Below are 12,953 nucleotides of genomic sequence, written 5' to 3' on the forward strand. Positions count from 1 at the left end.
TGTGTTTATGAAAGCACAAAATGTCAATTATAATAGATGTCTATTCCGCTAATGACGTGCAATGGCATGATAAACCAAATTGAATAATGTACGGAAGAGGGAAAATAAATTTATATTCGGTTTCATTATATTCAGTCAATATTATACTACTAATATCAAATTCACTGGAAAATATCAAATACGTATTGTACACATATTAATTATTTTAATTTACTATTATTACTTTTTATCTCCTAACTTTGATTTTAAAATTACTTACTTTTAAAATTTGATTGAAAAAGGATGGTTTATCAACTATAAAAAGTAAAAAATGTGCTTGATTTTTCTAATGCGCCATTTAAAACTTAATTTTATTATAAAAAAAATTGTTAAAAAAGATTAGTAAGTCATTAACAATAAATTTCGTACGCTTACTTAATAGACACAAATGACTTTAATACATATTAAACTAATGAATGAAAATAGAAAAATGTTTTTAACATTTGGTAATTATTACTCCCGCTACCATTTAGATTGCCTTTGCTCAAAGAAAAGATAAGTAAGTTTGGTTTTCATAAAATGTTTATGATGTTGAATCGTTTGGGACCTATTCACATAAACTTTTGATTTTAAAAAACCCCATAAAGTCTCGTCTTCGAGGAAAAACGTCATTCAATAATTGAATTGTTAAACAAGCTGTGTGTGCTGTGGCCCCATCTTGCTAAAAACAAGTATCCTCGCCCTAGACTTTGCTCTTCCATTTCAGGCACAAGAAAATTTCGAAACATGTCTTGGTACCGTTCAGCAATAACAGTAACTGCAATACTTTGATCATTTTCAAAAAAATAAAGACCAATGATGTTTCCAGCATGAATAATATATAGTTGTTTTTAGTGGATGCAATTATGTTTCATGAATTAATTAATGATTCTGTGTTCCCGAAATCCGACTGTTCTGTTTACTGAGGTGGTCACTGAGAAGAAAATCGGTTTCATCACTCATCAATTTAGACGAAAAATCTTCAATTTCACAAGATAGCTTTAGGGTTGCATTACTGTACTCGTTAAACAGGGTCTTTCGGTAGCAATTTTTGGACTAATTGAATTTTGTTATAAGAACATTCAAATAAGTTTTCAAAATTCGCCTTAAACTGCAAGCAGAAATGTGTTATGTGTTTCTGGAGACTCTGCAACACTATGGCGCACCAAAGTCACATTTTCAGCGTTACGAGATATCCATTGTCTTCCAGAACGAGGCCCGTCTGCTGTCTTACCGTACTGTCGAAAATTCGCATGTAAACGATAAATTGTGGTTTTCTGTGGCACTGGACGATTAGGATATTTTGACGTAGTTTCCGCCAAATAGCAATAATGGAACGATTATTTTCAATAAATATTGTCACTATTTTTGCTCGTTCTTGTGGAGTGTATTTATCCATAATATAATTTAGACGTTTACACAACACAATAGTTAAAGCGAAACTAAGCTAAACGTCACATAACTAAGATGCGGGACTTTTGCCCCACCTGTTACATTTTCATCTATATAATTCTTCTGTCCGAATGTATGTAATTAAACCTCTCCAAAACTCTGCACTTATGTGGATTCGAGAATGTTTTATATTCACAACTGGAACCAGTAGATGGCACTGCGATGGGGTTCCATGATTAATATTTAAACATACTTCGATTATAAGAACATATCATATAACTATAAAACGATTTGAGCATCCTTATACTACTGTTTATATAATTTGTTGTCTGGCTAGAAGAACCAATTGAACTTATTCTTACTCAGATTGCATTAAAAAGCAAAACATATCAATTTTAATATAATCGACCATGTAGAATTAAGATGCACGTCCTAGATGCTTTACTTTATATACTCTATACCGAATTCAGAAAGATAAAAGATTGTTAGATTCATTCACAGATGAGCCGCAGTACTGTTAGCAATCAACAAGAATCAAAAGAGCAACAATCCAAGAATAAAATGCACTGAAATTTGTTCCCATTAACTCTGGGAATAAAATAACTGTGTAAAAGCATAATACGCAAATGAGAACAGTTTATCATATTATTAGATAAACTATTCTGCATACGCTCTAGTCTAAAGAATAATCAGAAGTCAATTATTAATGATTGATAGGAAATATAAAGCGTTCATACGTTTAAACGTTTTCTATTCTACAATATATATCTGATTCGCCAAAATAGTACACATACGTCCGAAAATTTAGATCAATTCCAATAAAGTGTTAATCAGAAAACAACTATAAACAACAATTTAAAAATACTCTAGTGCTTGATAAATACAATCGATTCTCGGAAATATTAGTCCAAACACTTCTGAGCATAATAATGTTTTGGTTGATAGCAGAAATAAAATTACAACATTCAGATTTCACATACTGACTGATGTGCTATAATTGGATAATGTTAAGGGATAAATTTGTTTTGTTCTCAATAACAGGAAACCATACGATAAATATTTTGAACATCAAAATGTTGTTGATCAATTTTAGAATAATTCGACACTGTTCATCAACTGCATTATGTTTTATTAATTACAAAATATGTAATTATTAAATGTAATTAATTACAAGTAATTGGAATGAATCGTTTACACCTGATAATAGGATATTCTAAAAATTAGTAGTGTATTTTTATTATAAATTATATAATAATGTTTCTGATAATTTATGTAATATATTCATTAGTTATGGTAGTATTTTATGATATGAATAAGTGTTTTCTTCTAATAAATATAGTTTTTTCTAACTGAACATACAGCAGCTCTTTTTATTCAGAGATTTAATAGACCATGAATATATCAGAAGCATCCTCATGCTTAATTTTGTTTCCGTAAAATAACAACGCGCATGCATTGAGAATTAATATTGGGACATTTATATTTTAATCAACAGACACCATGTGAGAATCTAACAAACAAATCATGTCATATTGTAGTGATCATAAATTTAATCAAGAATAAACTACAGGAACCATATTTACGTTGTGATAGTTTTTTATATTCAATGAAATTGGAAAAACTAATTAACTTTTATATATTCAATGAATTACCAAGATCTGATCGACATGACCACTGACACAGCACAGGGCTAGCAAATTAATATTTATATCAACCAAGATCAAAGAAGAATATTAGGTTAAATAAGTTGTCTAATAAGGGTGTATATATGATGAATGAAAACACTGAATGATTCATTTATATAATGATAACATTTCAAGTTTTCCAGGTAAAAACAATGATTAAATTACAGCGAAATCTACTTTTATCATTATAACTTTATGAATTGAAACTGCATTCGATTGACAAATTTCAAGTAATCAAAACTCACTGATATTTCGAAAAACCAACCTTCACAGATTTCCACAAATTTCCATCATTACACATTGAGGATGTTTTGATTAGGTGCTTGTACTCTGATAATTTTTTCACTTTAAAGAGACATCTCAATATATTTCTGAGGTTGGTTTAGCAGCGATCCAATCTTTACCCAACTACCTCAACATATTTTACGCTAGTTTCATCGCTAGTTGCAGAACACTCGATTTTTTGCCTATCAAGCAATTATATCTCGATATTGAAACGGGCTTTTTGGATCTTTCTACTAAGATGTTTAACATTTGCTTGAGTGTTGGAGTTCTCTTTTTGTTCAATAAGTTTTTTAATTCATGGTCTTAGAACTTTTTTAGTTGTCCAGGCCGTTCTTTGCCATTATCATCAAAATCACTACTTTTAAATCGTTGAAACCAAAACTAATTGCTCTTTTATGTAGAGAAATGTATGTAGCAAATATCGTTGATCAAAATACATAGAAGTACCTAACATACTAACAATTTTCGATTTATATTGAATCTGCTTCAGTAGAGAGATTCACTTGCTCCACTTTGCTCGCTCAACAGTACGGAACCAAAAGATGTAATATTTCAGAATATAATCGTTAAAAAAATCTAGCAAATGATAGAGTTCACACAGACATCATGAATCATTAAATTTCAAAATATCTTACTGGCACAGAATTGTAACAAAGTAATAAATACAAATAGAAGCTGTTAATTGTGTTTTCTTTCAACTGCTTTATTAATTTTTTATTTGTTATTACGTACTGGAAGGAATTAGATATGAGGTCTCAATCAACGACATTAATAAATACATTATATAATATAATTATGGTCATAATAATAATGATTATCACTTTTTTAAAAAAACAAACATAATTAACTTAATTAGACAATAAATGTTCCAACCAGTGTTATTCTAAAACACAGTATACTAATCCTTGAAAGTCGAACAGTATATATATATATATATATATATATATATATATATATATATATATATATATATATATATATATATGTATATGTATATATAGATTCGCAATATCCCTAATTATCCATAGAAAAAAAACAAAAGAACAATAACGAACTAGTTCGAATGCCATTTATTATTCTCAGAAAAGAGTCTTTCAGGGAGAAAAACAAAACACATCTATAGGTTTTTCGCTTGGTTGCGAACCTCGAAAGATATTTCAGAATCGAATAAACGTTTCGAAATGAGTCAAATTGGTCCCACGTGGGCAGTACTACGTTCCCTAAACGACGCTTCCCAAGAGGTACCTTTAAACAGAAGGCCATTGTAACGGTTACATTATTAGAGTTACAGAGGCGTAGCTTTGGGGGGATTACACGTACATTAAACGAAGTGGCTGTAGCTTTGATGCTTTCAAAACGTTCCTAAGCGGCCTACGTTACCGGATATTTATTATTGGCTGATATAGAGATTAAATAGTAATGAAGAATCAAATATGAACAATGACTAAGCCGGAAGGAGAACGTGATTAGCCACTTTGAAAGGGATAAATGTATTAACAGATGCGTGTGATAATTTAACAATTTATCTCATACGCTATTGTTTAAACAGTATCAGTTCTAAATTCCGTATTGTAATAATTACAGACACAATTTTTGTGTACTTATTAATGGGCAGTTAATATATAGTTCATTTTATCAAATATCAAGCAATAACTAAGATGATAAAAATGTACTTTCTACTAGATTTTAAATACTATACTGCCAACATTGAATTATATAAGAGAATTATATTTCAACAATGGATATTGAAGAATAATGGGAAACAAAATACAAAAAATTATTTCACATATTAAGTATATAAAGTAACAGTTTCTAATTCATACTGATTTTATAGTTCCAATGTATGTAATGTCGTATCAGATATCGATAGAGAATATGGAAGATTGTAAATTAATTTTTAAGAATTTAGAATAGATGACGAATATGTTATGAGGAAATTACAAGCAAAATGGACCAATTTAAAGAAAAATGTAGTTTTAAATCATAAAAATAGTTTGCTATCTTCGTAGGATATTGTCACAGATTACAACTAATAAGCTAAAATAAAAATCAATAGTTATGTAATCTAGATCACTATTCCTTGTAGTTATATATTGATTTTTACATTAGATATGCCTAGTACAATCCTAATTGACAAATTAGTTTATTATCAGTGCTATAAAATAATTTCTTTTTAAAGTATTTCCATTTTTTAGATTTTTAAAGGGGTATATTTGTAACCATATTTATGTTAAAGTATCACTGACTTCGCTTTTCAATATGTGTCATTTCGTCGAAGCGTGAACAAAAAATTTGTTCAGTACATTTAAAATATCTGAATTTGTACCGAGATTTTTACTTCAATATAAAGAAAAAGGAAGCTGAAGGTCATCGAATGCTAAGTGAAATTAATGGCCACCATACTCCATAATGACAGCCACCATAATGATTTTAACACCGATGACAAAGAGCTCTCTGAACGGCCAAAAAAATTAAGAAAAATTATTTGAAGGCATTAATTAAGTCCATGAAATAATCAATGATAGAGAGGATCGGATGAGATCGCTATGGACTACCATTGATGCGTTTGAGCCGAGCACCGCGCGAAAAACGGTAGGAATACGAGCAAAGGCACAACAATGTTATTCTTCAGAATGACAACGCTCAACCACATATGACAAAACCAGTGAACCAGGTATTCTACAGACCTTGCCCCTTCTGATTACTACTTGTTCCTTCATATCAGTTGTGATCTATCTGCGCTGCACTTCTTGTGAAGATAGCAAGCAAAAAGTGATTCGTGGATATTCTCAAAAGATACATCGTCTAGATGGAATCTGTATATTTTCTGAATGATGGGAAAAAGTAGCAGCTATCCATGGACTGGATTTTTCACAATAAAGCTTCATATTAAAAAAATATGTTAAAACCAATTTAAAGGCCTATTCTAATTTCTGTTGTATTTGCATTAATTACAAGCAAAACAAGCGCGGGATAAATACATCAGTGCGTATTTCCCAAATTAAAATTAGATCAGACTAATTAAGACTAACAGTTAAGAGTAACATTTATATACTATACATTTCTTCCATGTAGCTCTGTTTTAAGAACTTTTTATTTTTTAAGGCGAAACCTTGGATAACCTCATCAATCGATTTGATTTGATTGCAGTTCTTAGTTACGTAACACTCAAGAAAAGAGTCTAGGAAGTGTTCGAAACATTACCCCTACAGATTATCTTTCATTAACATCAATGTCACATTGGCTTTTAACAGCAATTAATTTTTTTTTAACTTTTGGAGAGCTGCGAAAAAGCTATATTTTCTCAATAAAGAACTAAAAACACATAAAAATCACTCAATATTAATTAGTCTTTTATACAATATAAAAAGATTTGAGTCGTACATTCTAGTTTTTCATAACCAAAATAACCAACAAATAATATATTAATGAGTACCAAACAAAATTTAAAGAAAATAAGAACCAGTAAAAGGTGTTGCAAATGTCTTGATAACCATCAACTATTATAATGAAGTGCAAAACATTGATTAATAAAAAAACATTAGTCTTAACCCTACACAAGAAGTAAAGAATTCTACCACCGACGGATACATAAAAAAGAAAAAAGTTTAGGTAAACTCCAGGTACCTGACCAGTGCCCGAAGAAAAAAAAAGCATACCGGAAACCGTGTGCTGTCTTTAAAAAGATTTTTATCTTAAAAGCCTAAATAAGGTAACCGTTAAGAATTCCTGGAAGGATTGCATCGAAGGAATGTTTAATCGGTATTGGTCGTATTTGAGATACTAGAAATTTAAACAATAGATAACGGTTGCATTGTTGTAGAAAAACACAAAAGAATTTAATTTACTAGATTTATCTTTAAAAAACCAATACTGAATCAATTTAAGATAATTTTATGTTTATAAACGTAAATTGATTAAAAATAAATTGACATTGATTTTATTTACATGTTAATTGAGACGAAATATGCGTAAAATATGAACTGCATGAAGATATTGAAAAATACTATATTATTATTATTTATGGCTTAAAAATGCAAATCGAATTACAAATTAAAAATTTCAAAATTAATATCAGATAGTGAAGAAAAATGATACTGTAACTTTTATTGGTCTGGTAATAAAAATGTTGGATAAAAACTAATTTCAGAACTATTGGCAATTGTTGGAGTCGTATCTTTTCCAAAGAAAATATACAGTTTCGCATGAAAGGCCATTCTCAGCATTTAAGCCTATTTAGGATGAAGTTCCACAAAGTTCTAAGGATCACTCCACTATCTGCTCTACACTGCTGATATACCAACAAAAGAAGAAATAGTAGTTCGAGCGTATGTCGACGACACAATCATTATGACAAATAACATATATCTATCTAGGGATACAGAAAAAGTAGAAATGACAGTTAACAAGATCCACAACTGGACTCGAGACAGGAATATACAGCTTAATCACTCGAAATCTGTATGTCAATTTTGCGCTGAAGTAAAATAACAAAAACCTAATTATATAACTTGAGGGATGTCTACTTCTTCAAGCAGAATCAGCGAAATACCTTAGCATCTATCTCAATGGTAGGTTGTATTGTAAACATGACGTTAGACAAGAGCAGAACAGATCAGACTCAAAATCAAGGAACTATACTGGTTAGTCAAAAGGTACTCCCAACTTGATCTCAGATCAACTATATTGATTTATCGATAAGTTATATATAATCACAAATATAGGGACACTAAAACATCAAATCGACTAGAAATCAATCCAACGCTGTCAACACAAAGTTCTTGGATTAATTACCAATGCTTATCGCTACGTAACCAACGAAGAGCTGCACGATAACCTCGATCTCAGATGGATCTACGAAGTTTTCCAACATTTCGAATTAAAACGTGATATAAGGGTATATACACAGCAACGTGAGAGCAATAGAGAAAAGAAAGAAAGAAAAGAAATACTGGGCAAAACGCAGTAACTGCGTCATTACAAGACATATATTGGATATCCGAATACCTACAAAAGATTCGAATTTCAATATTTATAGGATAGAGTTGCCAAAAAAAACAGTATAACAATATAGAGATCTACATGAAACAAAAATGCGATTTTATGTTTCAGTAATATTTTAAAGTGGACGAAGATTTGACAGTGACAACTCTTTATTACTGTACAAAGTTAGGTCGAAAATGTTTCGACAAGCCAACCAGTCATTCAACAAGTTGTTGAATTGAGTGTTTCGAAAAGTTTCCCATAAAATATTTGCATTATCATGCTTATCAAGTTTAATTAATTAATTAGAAAACTGATGTTATTAACAGGCAGAAGTCAACTTGTTGAATGGTTTATCGAAAAAAATTAAAAAGGTGAATATAAGATACTAACGAAAAATGAGTACATTTTTTTTAAATAAATGTTGTTGTTTTTAACAACTAACACTCCACAACTAATTTAAAAATAACCATAATCGGCATCACAAAAAGAAGATGGAGCGCAATTCTATAAATAATTTATCATTACCCACACGAACTCAGGAAATAAGATCTATTGAACCTTTAGGGAATACACTTAAAAATAGAAAGCGCCGATAGGAACCCTCAGATAATATCTAAAGGAAATTTAAAATGCATTATTCCACAAGTTAAAAGATGAAAATGAGAACCGAGTCGAATTATTAAGTACTAGATAATAAATTGCTACCAGTATTGCTTTTGTTGAAGAATAAAGAGTCTTTTGGCACTATTTAAGAGATATTTTTTTGAAATTTAAAGTCCGATCAGCGAAAATATGGTTTTATATAAATACTACTACAATTGGTATAGTCGGGAAGTATATTAAGGATACTCGGCTAATTTCAAATACACTTTTGTTCTATAAAAATCTGCATTGTCACGTAAGGTAGGTCAGCTGAAAGGTCAATTGCGTTAAAAACGTGTGAAAAACATAATTATTTATAGCATTATACCACAAAATTAATTCTTCTCCGATTTAACACTATTAATTTTAATAAAAGCCATAAAGTAACAATTTTTTAAATATCAAGAACCAAAATAAAATAATTTAATTGTACTCGCTTCGGCGGTACATATACTAAAATTGGAACGATACAGAGAAGGATGACATGCAAAATCGTGAAGCGTTCCACATTTTTGTTTAAGATCGGCAAGGACAGTCCACTCTCTGGTCACATACATCAGAGAGATACAAAGTTACAATTTAGGGGTGTAAGAATAACATACCTCTGAGTCCCCTCCCATAAAGGAATATCTGGAAATGAAAGAGCCGACCACCTGGCAAGTAGGGAAGAGGAGTCGATCAAGTTAAACGAACGGTTCAGCAAAAAAGATGCCAAAGTCTATATGAAGGGCCTAAATAGGCCCAATTAGAATGGGACCTTCTCATAAAAGACAATAAATTATAAGAAGTCAAGAGGATCTTTTATCAATCTATAAACCATAATAACATCAGTAGACACAAGTCAAGCGTCCTCGCACGACTGCGAATGGGGCGCTCTAGACTGACACATGAATATTTGTTGAAGGGACAGAGCCCGCTCTTATGTGATTTGTGCCAGATTCAACTTAGCGTCAGACACATCCCAATGGACTGCCAAAAATATGATGATTTGAGGAGACAACTTGAGATGCCAATAACATTGGAACAATTGGTCCAACCTGAGCAACTGAATCTGCTAATTAACTATCTAAAGACCATAGACCTACTTCAACACTTGTAACATACATTTATCATTGTGTAATTAAAATTTTTTATTGTATATATTCTACTGTTTATAACCTAGTGTGTAGTATTGTAAGCTGTTAATGTTCATATAATGTATTGTAATTCACCTTAAATAGCCCAAGAGGCTCACGGGTTGAAATAAATAAAATAAAATAATTTAATTAATTCCAGCCCAATAAAAATTGATGCATTCTAAAATATCGGTGGTTTATTTTTGTAAACTCTCATTAAAATGTCTATATATATCAACGTCATTATAAAAACGTATTATGTTTCAATGAAAAACCCTGGCCCCAAAAATGGCAATAATGCTTAATGAATTTTTGAAAATACGTTTAATGGAAAATAAATTATATTATAAAATGCTGAAGGGACATTATTAGATTGTTCAGGAAAATGTCATTATGCCGTATACACAATATATTATGTAAAATTATTTTTTTGCGATAAAAGCAAAATACAATTAAGGTGTTCGCCAAATAGTCTTTTGAAAAATTAAAAACATCAGATAATTTTAGTTAAAAGCCTACATCAAAAAGCTTGAAATGTAATAAATAAAATATTTGAAACATAATTGTCATATAAGATAAAATAGTTAAGACGAATGGTGACAGAAGCTTTTAATTAATTTTCTATTTTCACGTTCATTCGGTCAAAATTTATTGAATCACAATTACTGCAATTGTAAAGATTTTTTAAAAATATATATTAAAGTCTCCTTTTACCAACTATGGATTTATCTGGATTGGACCTACAGTTTGACGTGGGCTCCGAACCACGGTCCTCAGCATTAAGCCTACCAACTGGCGAGTGACCAACTTAAGAAATCATCCCAGAAGACATCCGGTCTTACCCAGACTGGTTACTGGGATCATTTTCTTTGTCGGATTTTACACTCTTGCCAAGGACAATCACAATTTTTATATATTTTTTAAAGTCTCCTTTTACCACCTATGGGTTTTTCTGGACTGGGCCTAAAGTTTAACGTGGGCTCCAAACCACGGTCCTCAGCATTAAGCCTACCGACTGGCGAGTGACCAACTTTAGAAATCATCTCAGATATCCGGTATTACACAGCCTGGTTACTGGCGTGACTGGGATCATTTTCCTTGTCGGATTTTACACTCTTGCCTAGAACATTCACAAATTTTAAACAATCACAAACATAAATTTACGACCATGCCCCAGCAGGATTCGAACCCGCGGCTCTCGCAACAGTAGGAGGACCGTCCTATCGCCTTTAACAACCGCGCCACCAAGCCGGCAATTGTAAAAATTGGTTGGATTATTACCATAGATAAAATGGAAACTAATTAAAAAATATTTTAAAAATTATACCACAAAATGTTATTAGGCCTTTGAATTAATTTTAAACAGATGATTTGTAAACAACTTGATACATAAGACAAGAAAATAATATTATACATATATAATAATAACTATATAATAATAACTATATATAATTTAAAACTCACAAACGTAAATATATTTCTCTAATATGAAAATATAACAATATATCAACCAGAAAGGCTAAGGAATAATCTAAAGTAACTATGTACTCCATAAGGAATATATTGTATATAGAAGCGAAACCTTGTATAGTGACACTAAGTTTTTTTTTATGAAACTAGGGTTATCAGTTAATCCCGGAGATTTTGACTGATACGACATAAATTTTAAATGAAAAAGGGTTTGGTGGCTTTTAGGGGCCCTACTAAGGATCATATTGCTCAATTCGCTAAAGGGAATATGTACGAGCAAAGACCCTGGAGAATATGGCCAAATATTTAATCAGAGAATTTGATGGCATCCGTGTATCAAAAGCGAAAAAATATGACAAAATAGTTTGTAGAAAATCATCAACAAATGGAAATTTAGCTAGATATTATATAAAAGGCCACATACTTTTTTGATCTGAAAATACTTCATATAAATAAAGCTATAAGCCTAATTAACATTTTATACAGAGCTCTATTCATTGAAACTCAAATATGACGCAATAAGGGATAGAGAAGGCATGGATACCATTCCCCTTGCAGAGAGCTTAAAGGAGATTTACTTGTCACAAGATCAGTATTTTTACAATCTGGAAATGTTTTTCTACCAGTGAAAACGTATGACCTGTACTTTCTTTAGATTGATCTAAAACCACCAGAACTTAAACTAGAAATGAGATTGCAGATGATATATAAAATGATATAACCTTTGCTTTACAGTAAAATTAGTGGCTTCGATTTTGAAAATGTGCCAGACATGTTAAGCCTTTAGCATCACGTTAGACAAAAAGCAAAACACATTAGAACCAAAATAAAACAACTATACTGGTTAGTCGGAAGATACTTTCAACTTGATCTAAAATCAAAGAGGTTGATCTATAATACAATTATAAAGCCAATTTGGACCTATGTGATGCAAATATGGGGTTGCACTAAAAATTAAAATGAGTTAGTCATACAGCGCTGTCAAAATAAGGTTCTTCGATTGATTACCAATGCTTATCGCTATGTAACCAATGAAGAACTGCACGATGCCCTGGAAATCAAATGGATTTGCGAAGTTGTGCAGGATTTGGCCTTGAAACACGAAAGAAGATTACTAAATCATACTAACGTGGAAGCAATACAACTGCTGGACAGCGCGCAGGATGTCAGGAGATTCAAACGAACAAAACCATACGAACTTGTGTGAACATTTAGTGTGTATTATTAGTGTAAACTATAGCTATAAGTTAATAATTAATAAACAATTATAATTTTATAATTGAGGAATACATACTGATGTATTTTCTCGCACTCGTCTTGCTTGTTAATTAATCCAAGTACATAGGAAAAGTAGTAATAA

At 31.0% G+C, this 12,953-nt stretch overlaps 1 protein-coding gene and 1 pseudogene across 2 annotated transcripts in view; one reads left to right on the forward strand and one right to left on the reverse strand.

The window, feature by feature from the left end:
* The window catches only part of Sdc (Syndecan), a 144,806-nt gene that overhangs the window by 115,080 nt on the left and 16,773 nt on the right, over positions 1-12,953 (reverse strand). The window lies entirely within an intron of this gene.
* On the forward strand, positions 9,438-9,522 carry LOC143197831 (uncharacterized; annotated as a pseudogene).

This window comes from Rhynchophorus ferrugineus, unplaced genomic scaffold (genome assembly GCF_030347505.1).
Source record: "Rhynchophorus ferrugineus isolate W39M unplaced genomic scaffold, kcgeb_rfMv2 rfM5, whole genome shotgun sequence".
NCBI lineage: Eukaryota > Metazoa > Arthropoda > Insecta > Coleoptera > Curculionidae > Rhynchophorus > Rhynchophorus ferrugineus.